Below are 10,327 nucleotides of genomic sequence, written 5' to 3' on the forward strand. Positions count from 1 at the left end.
ATTCAGCATCCATTAACTCTGAATTAGCCTACAAGTTTAATACGAAAGGGATTGTTGCATTAGCCACAAATTAGATGAAGAAATGAAATGGTCTAATGGAAATTGCCGTTTGTTTGAACCAAGAGATGAAACCGGGATAGCCGCCTCCATGCTTTGCCAGAAGCTCACACTCTTCGACGGAATCCTTTTGGATCACCGCTCCATATGAGAATTTGGCGACGTATCGATTATATCAAATTTATCTAGGAATAAGAGCAGTTCAAAGGAATTAGAAGTTGCGAAACAATGTACCGAGAACTTACTCGATGTACGGCCGCACTTCTGTTAGGTTGCTGAAGATATACAACGAAATGATCCGCCATTCTTCAAAATCCAATGTTAAGGAATTAGAAGCACCGGCTGGTGCGAGATTCCCTTTGAATAGGCTAGGGTTGGATCCACCCTTTTTAGTTTCATCAGCATTGCACCGAGGCTTTGGATTATGCAAATGACGATTTCTGGCTTCGTAGTGTGTTGTCATGAAGTTTGCCGCCTCCTAAATAACGAATGCCTCAGTGCCACCTCTTGAGCATGTGTTGGTTTTCCTTGAAGAGGAAAGGGTGATGCAGCAAAGTAGCGTAAGTATTTCCCTCGGTTTTTGAGAACCAAGGTATCAATCCAGTAGGAGACAACGCACAAGTCACCTAGTGCCTGCACAAACAATCGAGAACCTTGCAACCAACGCGGTAAAGGGGTTGTCAATCCCTTCACGGTCACTCGCAAAAGTGAGATCTGATAAAGATAGTAAAGTAAATATTTTTGATATTTTTGTTGTATAGATTGGAAACTAAAGATTGCAAAATAGTAAACGAGATGCACTGTAAATAAAAGAGATGCAATATAATAAGGAAGACACCCGGGGGCCATAGGTTTCACTAGTGGCTTCTCTCAAGATAGCATGTATTACGGTGGGTGAACAAATTACTGCCGAGCAATTGATAGAAAAGCACATAGTTATGAGAATATCTAGGCAATGATCATGAATATAGACATCACATCTATGTCAAGTAGATCGAAATGATTATGCATCTACTACTATTACTCCACAAATTGACCGCTATCCAGCATGCATCTAGAGTATTAAGTTCATAAGAACAGAGTAACGCTTTAAGCAAGATGACATGATGTAGAGGGATAAACTCAAGCAATATGATATAAACCCCATCTTTTTATCCTCGATGGCAATAATACAATACGTGTCTTGCTGCCACTACTGTCACTGGGAAAGGACACCGCAAGATTGAACCCAAAGCTAAGCACTTCTCCCATTGCAAGAAAGATCAATCTAGTAGGCCAAACTAAAACGATAATTCGAAGAGACTTACAAAGATATCAAATCATGCATATAAGAATTCAAGGAAGAACCAAATAATATTCATCGATAATCTTGTTCATAAACCCACAATTCATCGGATCTCGACAAACACACCGCAAAAGAGTATTGCATCGAATAGATCTCCAAGAACATCGAGTGGAACTTTGTATTGAGAATCAAAGAGAGAGAAGAAGCCATCTTTCTAATAACTGTGGACCCGAAGGTCTGTGGTAAACTACTCACACTTCATCGGAGAGGCTATGTTGTTGATGTAGAAGCCCTCCGTGATCGATTCCCCCTTCGGCAGATCGTCGGAAAAGGCCCCAAGATGGGATCTCACGGGTACAGAAGGTTGCGATGGTGGAAAAGTGGTTTCGTGGCTCTCTGCAATCGATCTAGGGTATAAGAGTATATATAGGCGGAAGAAGTACATCGATGGAGCTACGAGGGGCCCACGAGGGTGGGGGCGCGCCCTCCTGCCTCGTGGCGTTCCAGACTTCAACTCCAAGTCTTCTGGTTTGCTTTCGGTCCAAGAAAGATCATCGCGAAGGTTTCATTCCGTTTGGTATTCCTTTTCTGCGAAACTCTAAAATAGGCAGAAAAAACAAAAACTGGCACTGGGCCTCCGGTTAATAGGTTAGTCCCAAAAATAATATAAAAGAGCATATTAAAGCCCATTAAACATCCAAAACAGATAATATAATAGCATGGAACAATAAAAAATTATAGATACGTTGAAGACGTATCAAGCATCCCCGAGCTTAATTCTTGCTCGTTCTCCAGTAGGTAAATGATAAATATAGAATTTTTGATGGGAATGCTACCTAACATAATTATCAATGTAATTTTCTTTATTGTGGCATGAATGTTCAGATCTGAAAGATTCAAAATAAAAGTTTAACATTGACATAAAAATAATAATACTTCAAGCATACTAACAAAGTAATCATGTCTTCTCAAAATAACATGGCCAAAGAAAGCTATCCCTACAAAATCATATAGTATGGCTATGCTCTATCTTCATCACACAAAATATTTAAATCACGCACAACCCCGATGACAAGCCAAGAAATTGTTTCATACTTTTGATGTTCTCAAACTTTTTCAATCTTCACGCAATACATGAGCGTGATCCATGGACATAGCACTATAGGTGGAACAGAATGGTGATTTTGGAGAAGACAAAAAGGAGAAGATAGTCTCACATCAACTAAGCGTATCAACAGGCTATGGAGATGCCCATAAATAGATATCAATGTGAGTGAGTAGGGATTGCCATGCAACGGATGCACTAGAGCTATAAGTGTATGAAAGCTCAAAAAGAAACTAAGTGGGTATGCATCCAACTTGCTTGCTCACGAAGACCTGGGGCATTTTGAGGAAGCCCATCATTGGAATATACAAGCCAAGTTTTATAATGAAAAATTCCCACTCATATATGAAAGTGACAAAATAGGAGACTCTCTATCATGAAGATCATGGTGCTACTTTGAAGCACAAGTGTGGAAAAAGGATAGTACCATTGCCCCTTCTCTATTTTTATCTCATTTTTTTATTTGGGCCTTTTCTCTATTTTTTATGGCCTATTTTTTTTTCTTTTTTCTTTTCTTTTTTGTCCAGAGTCTCATCCCGACTTCTGGGGAATCATACTCTCCATCATCCTTTCCTCACATGGGACGATGCTCTAATAATGATGATCATCACACTTTTATTCACTTACAACTCAAGAATTACAACTCGATACTTAGAACAAAATATGACTCTATGTGAATGCCTCCGGCGGTGTACCGAGATGTGCAATGATTCAAGAGTGACATGTATGAAAAATTATGACGGTGGCTTTGACACAAATACGATGTCAACTACATGATCATGCAAAGCAATATGACAATGATGAAGCGTGTCATAAATAACGGAACGGTGGAAAGTTGCATGGCAATATATCTTGGAATGGCTATGGAAATGCCATAATAGGTAGGTATGGTGGATTTTTTGAGGAAGGTAATGGTGGGTTTATGGTACCGGCGAAAGTTGCGCGGTACTAGAGAGGCTAGCAACGGTGGAAGGGTGAGAGTGCGTATAATCCATGGACTCAACATTAGTCATAAAGAACTCACATACTTATTGCAAAAATCTATTAGTTATCGAAACAAAGTACTACATGCATGCTCCTAGGGGGATAGATTGGTAGGAAAATACCATCGCTCGTCCCCGACCGCCACTCATAAGGAAAACAATCAAAAAATAAATCATGCTCCGACTTAATCACATAATGGTTCACCATACGTGCATGCTACGGGAATCACAAATTTTAACACGAGTATCTCTCAAATTCATAACTACTCAACTAGCATGACTCTAATATCACCATGTTCATATCTCAAAACAATCATAAGAATCAAACTTCTCATAGTATTCAATGCACTTTTTATGAAAGTTTTTATTATACCCATCTTGGATGCACATCATATTAGGACTAATTTTATAGCCAAAGCAAATTACCATGCTTTTATAAAGGAATCTCAAAATAATATAAGTGAAGCATGAGAGATTAATAATTTCTATAAAATAAAACCACCACCGTGCTCTAAAAACATATATGTGAAGCACTAGAGCAAAATAATCTAGCTCAAAAGATATAAGTGAAGCACATAGAGTATTCTAATAAATTCTGATTCATGCGTGTCTATCCCAAAAGGTGTGTACATCAAGGATGATTGTGGTAAACTAAAAAGTAAATACTCCAATCATACAAGACGCTCCAAGCAAAACACATATCATGTGGTGAATAAAAATATAGCCTCAAGTAAAGTTACCGATAGACGAAGACGAAAGAGGGGATGCCTTCCGGGGCATCCCCAAGCTTAGGCTTTTGGTTGTCCCTGAATTTTACCTTGGGGTGCCTTGGGAATACTCAAGCTTAGGCTCTTGCCAATCCTTATTCCAAAATCCATCAAATCTTTACCCAAAAACTTGAAAACTTCACAACACAAAACTTCAACAGAAAATCTCATGAGCTCCGTTAGTATAAGAAAATAAACCACCACTTTAAGGTACTGTAATGAACTCATTATTTATTTATATTGGTGTTAAACATAATGTATTCCAACTTCTCTATGGTTCATATCCCCCGATACTAGCAATAGATGCATCAAAATAAGCAAACAACACACGAAAAACAGAATCTGTCAAAAACAGAGCAGTCTATAGCAATCTGTAGGTTTTGAATACTTCTCTAACTCCAAAATTCTGAAAAATTAGGACGACTAGGATAATTTGTATATTGATCTACTTCAGTTGGAATTGGTATTTTATGGCTCTGGTAAAAAATGAAAATTATTTTCGTGAGCGCATACTTTCTGTTTTTATCAGCAAGATCAAACAACAATCACGCAAGAAGATCCTAAAGGCTTTACTTGGCACAAACACTAATTAAAACATAAAAAACACAATGATAACAGAGGCTAGATGAATTATTTATTACTAAACAGGAACAAAAAGCAAAGAACAAAAATAAAATTGGGTTGCCTTCCAACAAGCGCTATCGTTTAACGCCCCTAGCTAGGCATAAAAATAAGAATAGATCTAGGTATTGCCACCTTCTCCCTTTTGGTGATAAAGAGAGAATTTATTATCTAAAGCACTTATCTTTCTATTTTGTGAGAGTACGTGTCCATTAATGATAGAAGAAAGATTAAGCTCGCTACAAAAATTTGCATCTAAGCTAGCCTTCATCTCTTTGATAATTTCATTCTGATAAAAACACAAAAGAGAGGTGGATTCAACGTTTTCACTCATGGGGTGCCCAAATATAGCTTTCATATTTTCATAGGTATCGATGGCATCCCCCTCAAGAAAACCTTCTTCAAAAATAGAATCCAAAACTTGCTTGAAAGAAGAAGGTAAGCCAACATAATTTTTTTAAGTAAATCTCAATTTGATATTGGGGCACATAGCTGGCTCGGATCCTTAATAGCCTATCCCAAGCAACTTTCAAAGATTCATCAAGCAAATAACGAAAAATTACGGGATCATCTTCATCAAAATTATTCAAACTCTCATCGATAATCCCGGTAGGTCTTTCCATAGCGTCATTATTTATGAGATTAGAAAGGACACAGGGACTATCCAAATGTGACGCCCCCGATTTGATCATACACTAATCATACATGCAAACGTGTAAGATCAAGATCAGGGACTCACGGGAAGATATCACAACACAACTCTACAAATAAAATAAGTCATACAAGCATCATATTACAAGCCAGGGGCCTCGAGGGCTTGAATACAAGAGCTCGATCATAGAAGAGTCAGCGGAAGCAACAATATCTGAGTATAGACATAAGTTAAACAAGTTGCCATAAGATGGCTAGCACAAACTGGGATACATATCGAAAGAGGCGCAGACCTCCTGCCTGGTATCCTCCTAAACTACTCCTGGTCATCGTCAGCGGCCTGCACATAGTAGTAGGCACCTCCAGTGTAGTAGGAGTCGTCATGAATGGTGGCGTCTTGCTCCTGGACTCCAACGTCTGGTCGGAACAATCGGGTATAGAAAGGGGGAAAAGGGGGAGCAAAGCAACCGCGAGTACTCATCCAAAGTACTCGCAAGCAAGGAGCTACACTACATATGCATGCATTGGTATAAAATGGAAAAGGGGTAGCATATGTGGACTGAACTGCAGAATGCCAGAATAATAGGGGGATAGCTAGTCCTATCAAAGACTACGCTTCTGGCAGCCTCCATCTTGCAACATGTAGAAGAGAGTAGATGTAAGTTCACCAAGTATCATCACATAGAATAATCCTACCTGGTGATCCTCCCCTCGTCGCCCTGTGAGAGAGCGATCACCGGTTGTATCTGGCACATGGAAGGGTGTGTTTTATTAAGTATCCGGTTCTAGTTGTCATAAGGTCAAGGTAAAACTCCAGGTCGTCCTTTTACCGAGGGACACGGCTATTCGAATAGATAAACTTCCCTGCAGGGGTGCACCACATTTCCCAACACGCTCGATCCCCTTTGTCCGGACACACTTTTCTGGGTCATGCCCAGCCTCGGAAGATCAACACATCACAGCCCTACCTAGGCACAACAGAGAGGTCAACACACCGGTCTAAATCCTATGGCGCAGGGGTCTGGGCCCATCGCCCACTGCACACCTGCATGTTGCGTACGCGGCCGACGAGCAGACCTAGCCTCCCTTATACAAGAGCAGGCATTCCAGTCCAACCCGGCACACGCCGCTCAGCCGCTGACGTCAAGAAGGCTTCGACTGATACCACGACGTCGAGTGCCCATAACTGTTCCCGCGTAGTTGGTTAGTGCGTATAGGCCAATGGCCAAACTCAGATCAAATACCAAGATCTCATTAAGCGTGTTATTTTGAAATAACCGCGGACGGCGACCAGGGCCAGGCCCACCTCTCTCCTAGGTGGTCTCAACCTACCCTGTCGCTCCGCCACAAAGATCCACTCAGAGAGCCATCGGGACAAACGTCCTTTCGGACCCAATCCGTGAATCACTCACGGGTACTCTACGAGCCGACCCGACTTTAGTCACCACATGTATCATGTATAAAGTATATATTATATACCCGTGATCACCTCCCGAGTGATCACGACCCGATAGTATAGCATGGCAGACAGACAAGAATCTAGGAACACTAATGATAAACTAGCATCCTATACTAGGCATTTAGGATTGCAGGTAAGGTATCAATAACAGTAGCAACAATGACAGGCTATGCATTAGGATAGGATTAACGAAAAGTAGTAACATGCTACACTACTCTAATGCAAGCAGTAGAGATAAGAATAGGCGATATCTGGTGATCAAGGGGGGGGGGCTTGCCTGGATGCTCTGGCAAGAAAGAGGGGTCGTCAACAGCATGGTCGATCAGGGCACCAGCAGCGGCGTGAGTCTCGTAGTCTACCGGAGAGAAGAGGGGGAAGAAACAATGAATACAATGCAAACAGATTCATATCGATGCATGACATGACAAGTAATGGTGCTAGGTGTGCCCTAACACAGTAGGAGGTGATACCGACGAAGGCGGGAAACATCCGGTAAAGTATCCCCGGTGTTTCGCGTTTTCAGACAGATGAACCGGAGGAGGAAATTTGCGTGTTCGCTATGCTAGGGATGTTTGGCGGACGAACTGTTGGGGAACGTAGCAGAAATTCAAAATTTTCCTACGTGTCACCAAGATCAATCTATGGACAAACCAGCAACGAAGGGAAGGAGAGTGCATCTACATACCCTTGTAGATCGCTACGCGGAAGCGTTCAAGAGAATGGGGTTGATGGAGTCGTACTCGTCGTGATCCAAATCACCGATGATCCTAGTGCCGAACGGACGGCACCTCCGTGTTCAACACACGTACAACCCGGTGACGTCTCCCATGCCTTGATCCAGCAAGGAGAGAGGGAGAGGTTGAGGAAGACTCCATCCAGCAGCAGCACAATGGCGTGGTGGTGGTGGAGGAGCATGGTACTCCAGCAAGGCTTCGCCAAGCACCGCAAGAGACGAGGAGGGAGAGGGGTAGGGCTGCGCCAGGGAGAGATCAAATCGTGTGTTGCAGCCCTCCTAACCTCAAGTATATATAGGGGAAGGGGAGGGGCTGCGCCCCCATCTAGGGTTCCCTCCCTAGGGGGGCGGCAGCCCCCAAAACCCATCTAGGGTGCGGCCAAGGGGGGAGAGAGGGGGGCGCACCTAGGGTGGGCCTTAAGGCCCATCTGGACCTAGGGTTTGCCCCCTCCCACTCTCCCTGCACCTTGGGCCTTGGTGGGGGGGGGCACACCAGCCCACCTGGGGCTGGTCCCCTCCCACACTTGGCCCACGCAACCTTCTGGGGCTGGTGGCCCCACTTGGTGGACCCCCGGGACCCTCCCGGTGGTCCCGGTACGTTACCGATAAAATCCGGAACTTTTCCGGTGACCAAAACAGGACTTCCCATATATAAATCTTTACCTCCGGACCATTCCGGAACTCCTCGTGACGTCCGGGATCTCATCCGGGACTCCAAACAACATTCGGTAACCACATACAAACTTCCTTTATAACCCTAGCGTCATCGAACCTTAAGTGTGTAGACCCTATGGGTTCGGGAACCATGCAGACATGACCGAAACGTTCTCCGATCAATAACCAACAGCGGGATCTGGATACCCATGTTGGTTCCCACATGTTCCACGATGATCTCATCGGATGAACCACGATGTCGAGGATTCGATCAATCCCGTATACAATTCCCTTTGTCTAGCAGTACGATACTTGTCCGAGATTCGATCGTTGGTATCCCGATACCTTGTTCAATCTCGTTAGCGGCAAGTCTCTTTTACTCGTTCCGTAACACATCATCCCATGATCAACTCCTTGGTCACATTGTGCACATTATGATGATGTCCTACCGAGTGGGCCCAGAGATACCTCTCCGTTTACACGGAGTGACAAATCCCAGTCTCGATTCGTGCCAACCCAACAGACACTTTCGGAGATACCCGTAGTGCACCTTTATAGCCACCTAGTTACGTTGTGACATTTGGCACACCCAAAGTATTCCTACGGTATCCGGGAGTTGCACAATCTCATGGTCTATGGAAACGATACTTGACATTAGAAAAGCTTTAGCAAACGAACTACACGATCTTGAGCTATGCTTAGGATTGGGTCTTGTCCATCACATCATTCTCCTAGTGATGTGATCCCGTTATCAACGACATCCAATGTCCATGGTCAGGAAACCGTAACCATCTATTGATCAACGAGCTAGTCAACTAGAGGCTTACTAGGGACATGGTGTTGTCTATGTATCCACACATGTATATGAGTTTCCTATCAATACAATTCTAGCATGGATAATAAACGATTATCATGAACAAGGAAATATAATAATAATCAATTTATTATTGCCTCTAGGGCATATTTCCAACAGTCTCCCACTTGCACTAGAGTCAATAATCTAGTTCACATCGCCATGTGATTAACACTCACAGGTCACATCGCCATGTGACCAACATCCAAAGAGTTTACTAGTGTCACTAAACTAATTCACATCATCATGTGATTAAGACTCAATGAGTTCTAGGTTTGATCATATTTTGCTTGTGAGAGAGGTTTTAGTCAACGGGTCTGCAACATTCAGATCCGTATGTACTTTGCAAATCTCTAGGTCATATTATAAATGCTGCTTCCACGCTCCACTTGGAGCTATTCCAAATGGTTGCTCCACTATACGTATCCGGTTTGCTACTCAGAGTCATTCAGATAGGTGTTAAAGCTTGCATCGATGTAACCCTTTACGCCGAACTCTTTATCACCTCCATAATTGAGAAACATGTCCTTATTACTCCAAGGACAATTTTGACCGCTATCTGGTGATCCACTCCTGGATCACCTTTGTACCCTCCTTCCAGACATGTGGCAAGGCACACATCAGGTGCGGTACTCAGCATGGCATACCGTATAGAGCCTATGACAAAAGCATAGGGGACGACATTCGTCCTTTCTCTTTCTTCTGCCGTGGTCGAGCTTTAAGTCTTAACTTCATACCTTACAACTCAGGCAAGAACTCCTTCTTTGACTGATCCATCTTGAACACCTTCAAGATCATGTCAAGGTATGTGCTCATTTGAAAGTACCATTAAGCATTTTGATCTATCCTTATAGATCTTGATGCTCAACGTTCAAGTAGCTTAATCCAGGCTTTCCATTGAAAAACACTTTTCAAATAACTCCGCATGCTTTCTAGAAATTCTACATCATATCCGATCAACAACATGTTAACAACACATACTCATCGGAAATTCTATAGTGCTCCCACTCACTTCTTTGGAAATACAAGTTTCTCATAAACTTTGTATACACCCAAAATCTTTGATCATCTCATCAAAGCATACATTCCAACTCCGAGATGCTTACTCCAGTCCTTAGAAGGATTGCTGGAGTCTTTGCATACTTGTTAGCATTTTTCC

Source organism: Triticum aestivum, chromosome 3A (assembly GCF_018294505.1).
Source record: "Triticum aestivum cultivar Chinese Spring chromosome 3A, IWGSC CS RefSeq v2.1, whole genome shotgun sequence".
Classification (NCBI taxonomy): domain Eukaryota; kingdom Viridiplantae; phylum Streptophyta; class Magnoliopsida; order Poales; family Poaceae; genus Triticum; species Triticum aestivum.